The sequence below is a fragment of the Spermophilus citellus genome (genome assembly GCF_964194105.1).
Source record: "Spermophilus citellus genome assembly, chromosome: 3".
NCBI classification, from domain to species: domain Eukaryota; kingdom Metazoa; phylum Chordata; class Mammalia; order Rodentia; family Sciuridae; genus Spermophilus; species Spermophilus citellus.
In genome coordinates this window covers 105,731,775-105,743,342 of record NC_138184.1, presented here as the reverse complement: position 1 = coordinate 105,743,342, position 11,568 = coordinate 105,731,775, and positions in this window count along the sequence as shown.

Below are 11,568 nucleotides of genomic sequence, written 5' to 3'. Positions count from 1 at the left end.
ACCTCTGTCATCTCCTTTTAACTTTCACATGAATGTTGAGGTTTTCTTTAATCCATTATATATTAAGATGTTTGGACTCTATTCCAGGAATTCAAATATTATTTTATAAAACTCTGCATCTTATTCAGATCCTATCTGCATATTTGTGTTTTAGCAGGTAATCTGCCAAGTTGAGTTCAGGATACAAGTTCTAACTTTCCATGGGCAGGTTATCATTCCTATCTCAGGTTAATTTATAAAAGCTGTGCAACTACTAGCATTTACTTTGTGTATACACCAGGCATTCTCCCACATAGGATCTGGTTGTGGACTACCCCTCAATCCTGTTTTCAGTCTTTTCATCTTATTTAGCATCAGATCCTTGTGTCTTCAGTAGAGAGGTGAGAGGAGAAGCTCAAAAGTGATCTAGATAGGTGCTGTTCCAATCTCATTCCTCTCAACAACCTTCTTAATTCTACTGCATCTCTCTTTCTCTTGTTAAACAATGTACTTTCATTGCCGAGCCATCTTTACTTGTGCACATGTCTAGACTGAGTATCAAGAAGACACAGGAATAGAACCAAGGGAGCTTCAATCCATTCTCTTGGGAATGCACTTTTAAAAGAAGATCAGGTTTTCTTCCCTCTATTGTGACTGCTGTCAGTGGGACAGAATGTCCTGTGAGCTGGGTTTTGAATATGAACAGTAGGAAAACAGAGGAAACAAAATGTGATTTCTCAATCCTGTTCTGAGCCTGAGGAGTCACCTTCCTCAGGATGCATCAGTGAATATTGAACTTGTCCTGTTTCATGGGGGTTCCCTATCAGTCCCTGGACTGCATGAAGTCCTAGCCAAGGGAAAAAAGAGGCAAGGATACAGCTCACCTCTGGATAAGTGGCACCTAAGGATCCCATCTCCCTACCTTCTCTTCTATGACTTGCATTTCAGGGTTCATATACAGGCGCTACTGGGCATTCTGGGCAGATTTTTATTTTAACTGCATGAATAGTGAGAGAAACAAGAGAATGTATACTTTCTGTATCGTACTTGCAAAAAAAGAATGATGATCATCCTATTTTCAAAATGCATAAACCATATGAATTAGTAAATACCAAATAAATTTGAAAATACAGAGACTAAAGAGCATTTCATAAATTTTCATGAGAACCACCAGGAAGAAACAATTTTTCAGTGGTTTATTTCTCCCGTATTCCAAGTTTCATGTCAGTTTTATCATGGACATAAGAACATGCACAAAAAATGAAGATAAACAAATCTTTGTGGCTCAACAAATAAAATAGATAAATTAGAATGAATTTTCAGACAATATGGAGTTCACCATGAAACCACATGACTGTTGTTTGGAAACAAATGTCTTATTTTCATGTTTTTCCTTTTTTTTCACTCATCTCTTCATACATACTCCTCATTGGAAATGTTAATAGTGTTCATTTCAGAAATTTAATTCAGAGAGGTATCCAGATAGTCAGAAGTTTATATTGCAATCACACAATTTGCTTCACATGAAAACAGCTGTACATCTCAGATTATGTTTCTTTAAGAATAAATTTTTTCTGCTGTTATTAAGAATTCCTGTCACAATTCCTTCCTTTATCTGGGTGTGATAGCTCACACTTGTACTTCCAGTGGCTCATGAGCCTGAGACAATAGGATAGCAACCCAATGTCAGCCTCAGCAAATTAGTGAGGCTCTAAGTTACTTGGCAAGATTCTGATTCCAAACAAAATATAAAAAGCCTGGGGATGTGTCTCAGTGATTAAGCATGCCTCATTTCCATCCTCATATGAAGTTACTTCCTTTCAGATATGTTATACAGCCAGGCATGTTCGGGGAAACATAAAACCCAATGCTTGACAGGCTAAATCTGGAGAATTGCTTGAGCACAGAAGATCAAAGTCAGCCTGGGAAACAGCAAGACTCCCATATCACATACAACACACAAACACACACACACATTTGTCTCCCTGACTAATATTCTGCATTGTATGTGTTAGCTAAAGATGTAATAAGACATGTGTTTTAATTCCATCTACTTTAGAACCTTTAGTCAAGTCATCTTTTGCTGTTCTATCCAATATATCATCAATAAATGGAGGAAGTGCTAAACACATAACTACAGAGATGCTGCACAACTTCACATGTAATTGTCTGAATTTGTTTTAGGATACCAGTGGATGTGGTGGTTTTTCAGAACATTCCAGGCACAGTATAAGAGACATAGGCTCAAGATTGCATAAGACTGGGAAAAAAAGAGGAAGATAGTTCTAGATTTGCACAGACTTTTATTTATTGGGAAACTTACTGTAAGTAGCAAGTGGGAGCAAGTACCATGTCAGTAACTTCTGAATAGAAAAACTTTCATATCTAGGAAATGTGTATGAGGAGACGTCTGGATCCACCTTTCACCACATTACCTTGGACTCATCTGGTCACACCACAGCCCTTGTGGTTGCAAATTTGACCACAACTCCAGTCTCTGTAGGGACACACTTCCAGTGTCACCTTCATGCCAAGCACCTTGACTCACTTCTACATTATACAGGCTGGGCAACAACAGGGGAAAACTCTATGCTTGGTTGGGGAGCTTGCTTTTGCTCCCCCTTGCTATCAGTACAACTTGGCGTATTTGGTCAGAACAATGGGGGCACATTTGCAGGCAACAGCACAATACCTATAACTGGATGCACTTGTATGTTCATGAACCAACAGAGCCCCTGCAGCCTGAGCTGGATTTCTGGTGACAATCAAGCCATAATGGAATTAGCAGTGAACCAACAATAGCACATGGGACCTCCTTTGCAGCCCTTCCTTCACATTCTCTGCTGTGCTCATGCTCTGTAGGATTTAACCAGGACCTGAATTCCAAGACCTGGGTCAACTCAAAGACTTGACACCATCGTTCTCTCTTCTCCTGAACTTTAACTGTTGTGAAGTAGGGAAGCTTATACTATTCTGTAGGGGAAAAAACCTACAGAGACTGATACAAGAACAACAGCAGCAGAAACAAAAAGTTCTTATTAATTGAAAAGAGACATCCCAAGTATAAGTGGCACAGTCATGGGAGCCTTGTCCTTCCTCTGAGGAGATCTGAAAAATGTTCACAGCTACCTAAATATTTTGTGAAGGGGGTCTAGACTTCCCCAGGAGAGACTAAAAGGATTTGCAGAAGTCCTGTACCATAAACTAGAATTTCATCACGTAATTCTCACAAATTTTATGCCAGTTTTGTTTTGCAAAAAAGTAGCTTCGGAACATCATGAGAAAATATCTTTTTTTTAAAAAAAAATGTGCACTATTACTTAGAATAAATTTATCACTAAAATGTCTTTGATGCAACATTATTATGCACAGAGTACTCATGATTATATGTTTAAAGTTTGGTAAACATTTTGTGGTGAAATACAAAGGAAGTGTGTGATGAAGCAAAATAAGTGTAATAGAAATGATAATGATGATGAGAAGGAGGAGGGGGAGGATGAGGAGGAGGAGGGAAAAGGAGGAGGAGGAGAATGAGGATCAGGAGAAGGAAGTAGAGAAGGAGTAGCAGAACAGGGATGTTGATGGTGGCATGAGCACACAGATGAGCTGTGGGTACAAACACACCCAGTGTTCTAGTACCATTGCTCATGCTGTGGTGGAAGAAGGAGTTAACATCAGTTTTGATTCCCATTTGCATCCACAGTAAAGAAATTTCCCTTAGGCCTAACAAATAGGTTTCTATGAACAGAACCCTTTTTAGTAAAAATGTAATTTTTTATGCCCTTTCCATTCTTCAATCAAACACATGGACCAGAGGTAGATTTTGTATTTTACATTTGGACACTCAATTACATGTTCCATACATGGTCTGTCTCAGAGAACACTGCAGAGATCACCTCTCTGCACTGTGCTGAGAAGGATAGGGTGGTGAAGTTGCTACAGAGGGAGGCTATACTCCCTACCCACACCCTCTCTGGTGACAGGGGCTTAAGGGTTACCTGATAGAGGAATGCTCCTGTTCTGAAGCTCCTACACAGTCAGGTGGAAGGAAAACTGCTGTAGGTAGCTGTCAAAACAGAAGCTGCAGATTCGCAGGGGAGCCCAAGAGGAAGGCCATCTTTAGAGATCAACAGGTAATCAAGGAGCAGTCCTCAAACTGAAAGTCAAAAGAAGTCATCCATTGGCCTTGGGCTGTAGTGACTAAAGGTTCTGAGGGTCAGCCTCACACTGCATCATCCCAGAATCACAGCAGAAGCCTGAGAATAGGAGAAAATGCAGTGGAGAAAATGGTTCCAGGTATCAGTCTAGGCAGCTGTTGCAGGGCTTCACTTATGCTAGAGAGGGTATATGATGTCCATGTGCTCTACCAGCAAGCTCATTGTGAGAGGTGAGTGACAGAGGGTCCTGGATTCTTCAACCACATCAGCTGCCTGGGTGTCCTATTCACATACAGGGCACAATGCCTTGCTCTCCAGTAGTGGTCCTTGGACTGATCACTTTGTCATAAGCATTTACAGAGACACCTGGCCCTCAACACTTACCTCTTTTTCCACCTCCAAGTACATCAGCTCTGAGGATGGCAGCTCCTCTTCTCAGGTACAATCTCGAGGTTTCAGGAGACTCCAAGAAATTTTCCCTGTAAAGAGCATTCATCAAACTCACTTAGGACACTCTGTTGAGGTCACAGCTCTGACCATGGGGCTGTCCATGGTTCAGTGAGAGAATTCTCCTAACAGGCAGAAGCTCTGATCACCCACTTTCCAGAATTCAGCTTTTTGTGAGATGACAAGCTTAAAGTGCTCTTCTAAGACAGGTCTGGTGTCTGGCACTTTTAACAAGATTACATGAAACAGTGACAAAAAGTAAATAAAAGAAAGTATTTCTGTTCCAATTCCTAGTGCATTCCAAGAAAAGAGATGTTATAGAAGGCAAAAACTCCTGATATGTAGTGAGACAAGAAGCTGTGGTAAATCAACAAGCAGGTGCTCTTTTCCAGGCATAATATTATTTGTGAAAACATTCACCAAAAAGGCTTCTATAAGAGACAACATTCAGCCTTTGTTTTTCTGGGTTTGGCTTATTTTGCTTAGCATGATATTCTCTAACTTTAACCATTTACTGGCATATGCCATAATTTCAATCTTCTTTAAAGCTGAGTAATATTTCATTGAGTATATATATCACATTTTCTTTATCCATATATCTATTGATGGACACATAGGTTGGTTCCATAGTCTAACTATTATGAATTGAGCTACTATAAACATCCATGTGGCTGCAGCACAATTGTATGCTGATTTTAATACTTTGGGTATAAACCAAGGAGTGAGATAGCTGGGTCAAATGGTGGTTGATTCCCAGTTTTCTGAGGAATCTCCATACTGCTTTCCATAGTGGTTGCACCAATTGTCAATCCCACCAGCAATGTATGAATTTCCCTTCTTTTTGCCACATCCTCACCAATATTTATTGTTGCCTGTATTTTTGATGATTGCCATTATGATAGAGTGAGACAAAATCTAAGAGTAGTTTTGATTTGCATTTCTCTAATTGCTAGAGACGTTGTACACTTTTTAATATATTAATTGATCATTATATTTCTTCTGTGAAGTGTCTGTTCAGTTCCTTAGCCCATTTATTGATTGGGTTATATTTTTTTAAGGTTAAATTTTTGAGTATTTTATATTTCCTAGATATTAAAGCTTTATTGGAGGTGCATATTGTGAAGATTTTCTCCTAATGTGTAGGCTCTCTCCTCACTTTACAGTTTCCTTTGCTGAGAAGAAGCTTTTTAATTTGAATCTATTCAATTTATTAATTCTTGATTTTACTTCTTGCACTTCAGGAGTCTTGTTAAGAAAGTCAGATCCTAGGCTGATGTGGTGAAGATTTGAGCATATCTTTTCTTCTATTATGTGCAGGGTCTCTGTTCTACTGGCTAAATCTTTGATCCATTTTGACTAATTCACAATAAGGTGGGGGCACTAGGGAAGAAGAGTATCAGATTAGGTAGAGGGAAGTGATGGGAGGTGAGAGGAGGGCATGTGGGGATAGGAAAGATAGTAGAATGAAACAGACATTATCACTGTATGTGTATATGTGACTTAATGACCAATATGATTTTGCAACATGTATACTCAGAAAAATGAGAAATTATATCCCATTTTGGGATATATATGAAAGGGTATAAATTCATTCTACTGTCATGTATAACTAATTAAAACAAATTAAAAAATGTTTAAAAATTTAAAAAGCTTCTATTGCAGGACCACATGAAAATGAAACAGCAAGTATTGGAGAAAAGTGCAGATGAGAGTATATGGAAACTAAAGGAAGAAGGTGAGTGTCCATGATTCACCTTCAGTTGTGTAGGGTGTTGTCAATGGTACCTCAGCAAGCTCCATTGCAACCCATGGCCAGTCTCTTGGAAGGTCAATAAGCTGACCTGCTGAGCTTGGCCCAGGACACACCAGAGCCCAGGAGGTCTGGGACAGCAGTCAATGAATCAATTCCTGGCAGGAGACTCGAATCTGGGGATTTGTAGTTCAAGGCTGGTTTTCTGCCCATAGAAGCATCTATAGGAATTTGAGGCTCCACAACTCCTCCTCAGTCTCTTCTACTCCACAGCTGATAAGAGTGTTCCCACTTACCCTCAATGAAGAGCCCAAGGGGAAGAGCAACTTTGCATGACCACCAAATACTCACTGCCTAAGGTCCTGAGAGGGAATCAGAGAAGGCTTGGGGAGCCCTGATGTGCATGGTCTTTTGAGAGTATCCCATGGCAAAACAGATAGTCTCCAAAACAGATTTTGGAAAATTTTCACCAGGAATTAGAAGACTGATATCCTGCTCACCTTCATCTCTTTCTGCACAAGTGATCAACTAGCCTATCTCCAGGCTCAGCTAACACAAGACACTGAGCTGGGTCTAATCCAAATCAAGATCTCATCCCTGCATATCCATGAGGTGGGTCACTCTTAATGGGTACCTTATCCTCAGGTCCTTTCTCATCTCCTCTCTTGCAGACCCCATCAGCTCCTATGTCCTCACAAAGTCTCCCTCAGGGTCAGTGTCCCCAGGTCAGAGTGCCATAATCACCTTCTCTGGAAGAAATGCTCTGAAACACATGTTCACTGGGATCAGTGAAAGCCAGTTAAGTCCTCTGTATAGGTGATTTTTAGGACAGCAACAGACCTTTAGGAATCCCTGAATGATTTTCCTGCTTGTAGCTCAGGGAACACAGCCACCCTGATCATTAATAGGGCCCCAGCTTCAGATGAGGCAGGTTATTATTTGCATGGGAGCAGGTGGCACAGCAGTGCAGAAGTGCATTCAATAGATAGAGAAGTGAGACACTAACCCCCCCCCTTTTTTGTTCTGTGTCACATTCTTATAGCCCCCAGGAGAATAAGAGTTAAAGTCCTAAACAGACCTCACCCAGATCTTAAGCCCTAGGCTTACCTTTCCTCTAGGTAGGCTTTCAGAGGGGTTCAGGAGTGGATTTACAGGTGACAAGTGGATTTACTGGCTCTTCTGGTGGGGTTTTGTTCTGTTTGGGGTTTTGGTTTTTGTTTTTTTGACTTATGTGTGTGTATTGGGGATACAGAGCCTCGGTGGATTGACAGAGAGAAGGGTTCATCTAACCTCTTTTCTTGATTTATGAATTTACATTTAGTGTAGACCAGCAAACTTTAAGTCCATATGTCCTGGATTAGTCCCAGGAGTGCCCAGCTCTTGATAAACTCCTGAAGCCCCAGGCTCCTTTGAAGCTTATGATTCTGAATACAGCAAACCAGTGTAGTGGTTCCGGTGGTATCCCCCCAGCTACCCTCTGCAAGACTGACTCTATTCCCACACAGAGTGTGATTCAGGCCTGATGACTGCCTGAGGTCAAGGTGTGTGGCTCTGCCTCTATAGGGATCCAACTTCACCTAACTACAGGCATCATGGTTCCCACTACCCTTGAAGCCACCAGATGACCATTGTATTCTTTCCAAACCCTATAAGATAAACATGCATTAATACAGTCATCAAGTGTGTCATGCCATACATGGTCAATTTCTGAACTGATGTTGTACTTGTTAATATTTCCTGGAAAGGCATTGGTAATGTGGGATCCCACACAGGAAAATTTCATTTCAACAAGTCTAACAAGAAACATAGAGTAAAAGAAAATTTGGAAACTATTTCAAAATATAAAACATTTAATCCACCCACTAGTAATTGGAGCCCACACAATATATAATCTGTAAAATCTTTAAAATATGATACCAAGATCAATGCTCCCATGAAGCTATCATTGGAAAACCATAAGCATGCTCACCCTTTCACCACAAGATAATGCAAAATCCTTTCTGACTTTAGGGTGATGTTATTCTTCTCAGAGCAGATCCATATTCCATTTTCAAACACTTTATCTCAAAGGCAGAGAAATCATCTGAGTTACAATTAGCCTGTCTTATGTTGGAGGATAAGAGGAAGAAAAGGGATGAGAAAGAAGAATGTTTGGCTAAACTGTATCTGCATGTTCATCTTAAATGCTTGACTCGCCCTGTGATTGGTCCCAAGGTCACCAATGATACTCATTACCACTCTTTACTATGTATTCCACATCACCATAACTTTTAGTAAACACCTCCCTTTCCTGATGGGAGGACCCCAGAGTTAATTCCTGAAGTCAGTGGTCAATGGGTTTAAGACTTTCTGTCTTTAATCAAGAACCATCATTGAACATGAGGGCTGCCTGCATTTAATACATATTCCTTACACTATGGCTTTAATGTCTCCACCAAAACTGAGATGAATATTCAGTTCCTATTGGGAAATAGAGGGTAGAAATGTAATCTGACTATGTATTTAGAGGTGGTATCATTGAAAGATAATCAAGGGTAAATAAAGGAATAAGGGCAGAGTCTTAATCAATGGGACTGTTACTTTAGAAGAGGAAGAGAAACCTGAGCAAGGACTTTAGTCTTGCCACCAGATGCCCTCATCTACCTCAGGACTCTGCATAATCTCTGTCAGCAAAAACACCCTCATCAGAGACCAAATACATGCTGGTGCCATGTTATTGGATATAAAGAATATGCAGCTAAGTAAACTTTTTATCCTCCTTCCTTACCAGTCTGTAATCAGTGATAGCAACAGGAAGAGGACTAAGATGAAAATTAGAACTATGTAATAAGACCTTTGTCAATAAACAATATATTAGAATTTAGAAACAGAGTCTGGATGACCTTAGAGGAAAAGGCTAGAAATTGTTCAAAATGCTGAAAATGGAATGTTATGGGTGATTCTGGTAAACAGCCAGAAGACAAAAAGACTAGGAAAAGTTTATAACTTCTTCAAGATTGGCTTTGTGACCATGACCAGAATGCTGAGAAATTTGTGAACAGATGAGAGTATCATGCTGATGATGGATTAGATGGAAGGAAGCAACAGCTTCTTAGAAAACTGGAGCCAAGATCAACTTTATTATGAAGGAGGAAAAAAATCATGCTGAACTGTGTCTATTCCTTAGGGTTTGATGAAAATATAATACAATGGTTTTCTAGACAGAAAACCATTGAGGCTGCTGACTGGGCACTTTTAACCAATTACAATAATATAAAAAGAGTAAAGTAATTATTTGAAGATGGAATTTATTAGTAAAAAGAAACAGAATATTAAAAAATATATATAAAGTCACAGCCGGGCCCTGAGGAACAAAAATACATGTTTAGCAGAGAATTCTAAACATGTTGCAAAGGGCACCGTTAAGCACAGTAGCAGAGATAAAAGGCAGACAATTGTCAAACATCAAGAGTGTGAGGAACAAATGCCAAATGTCTTCTTTGATATAATGAGAGTAACTAAGAACAGAGCAGGGAGAAAGAGTAGGAGGAAAAGATTAACATTAAATAGAGACATGAGATGGGAGGGAAAGGGAGAGAAAAGGGAAATTGCGTGGAAATGGAAGGAGACCCTCATTGTTATACAAAATTACATATAAGAGGTTGTGAGGGGAATGGGAAAATAAACAAGGAGAGAAATGAATTACAGTACAGTAGATGTGGTAGAGAGAGAAGATGGGAGGGGAGGGGAGGGGGGATAGTTGAGGATAGGAATGGTAACAGAATACAACAGTTACTAATATGGCATTATGTAAAAATGTGGATGTGTAACCGATGTGATTCTGCAATCTGTATTTGGGGTAAAAATGGGAGTTCATAACCCACTTGAATCTAATGTATGAAATATGATATGTCAAGAGCTTTGTAATGTTTTGAACAACCAATAAAAAAAAGAGTGTGAGGAAGACATCCCTTCAAACGGGACTCAGAGGGTTAGGGGAACAGAATAAATCTAGGAAACCTGCTCAGTGTTCTCTCCATGGTCTTGTGCCCAGGACTGTCTTGGCATTCTCCTCTCTGCCAACTGTACACTCTTCAGCTACCTCAGCAGGGGTTCAAATCAGTCCAGTCTTGCCTCATGATGCCAATCCAGAGAGAGCAGAGGTAAGCTTTGGCACTGTCTACATCCATGTGTTAGTAATAATGAAGGCAAACAATGTTCTGCCTCTGGGGTCAAAGAAGGATTCACCAATCTTTCAAAGGTTATTGATCTTCCTGAGAGCTCAAACAGAAATCAGACACAGGGATAGAGGCATCATAGAGTCTGCCCTGAGATAATGTCTACTAAACCTATAGGAGTGGGGCTTCTTTTGATCTCCCAGAAGTATAGAGCCATTGACAACATACAACAACTAGAAATGCTATAGGTACTAGACATAAACCCACGAGAGCAGCTATGTGGACTGAGTTCAGCAATATCATGGAGGCTGGGCACAACCATCACTCATATGAACAGGGAATGCAAGACTTGAAGTTGTAAGTTTCAATGTCTTTCCTGTTGAGTTTCAGAAGTGCTTTGGTCCAGTTTTTGTGTTCTACTGCCTATTCCTTCCTTTTGAAATAAGAATGTCTGCTCTGGGCCTTTTGTGTCATTGTATCTTAGAATTAGAATACTGATTTGATGTACAGGTTCATGACTGAATGTTGTGCCCTGAGTTTCAAAGAAGACTGGATAACAAAGATAGATGCACAGATGAGACAGGACCTTCCCCACTTAGGCCTGAGTCTCACTCATCCTTTGAACAATGAGCATGACATTGGTCTTCACTCACTCAGCTGGTTCCTCACTATAGCTGAGATACAGAAGAGTATAGATGTCTATTGAAAATGTGGTTTCCTAAAGAATTAGTTGGATCATAAATCCAAAGTTTTCCCCTTTCATAAAGTGCCTTCCAGAAACTAGTTCTCAGACTCCAGGATGAAAAAAGAACTCCAAAGAGCTTGGTTAGACACCAACATTCTCTTCCCTCCATTTCACTATGGAGTGTATCAAAAAGGAGACCTGGTTTCTGACCTTCCTCTCTTCCTCTCAGAACATGGCATTGGGTTAAGACAAAAATTATAAGCCCAATTGTATGAAGTCATTAGGATAAGAAGAGCTGATGTGCCCAGAAACTTCTTGGTGTTTTACTACAAGATCACCCAATAGCCCGTGCCATTAGGCAGTGCACACATGACTCTAAGGTGTGGTCAGGGA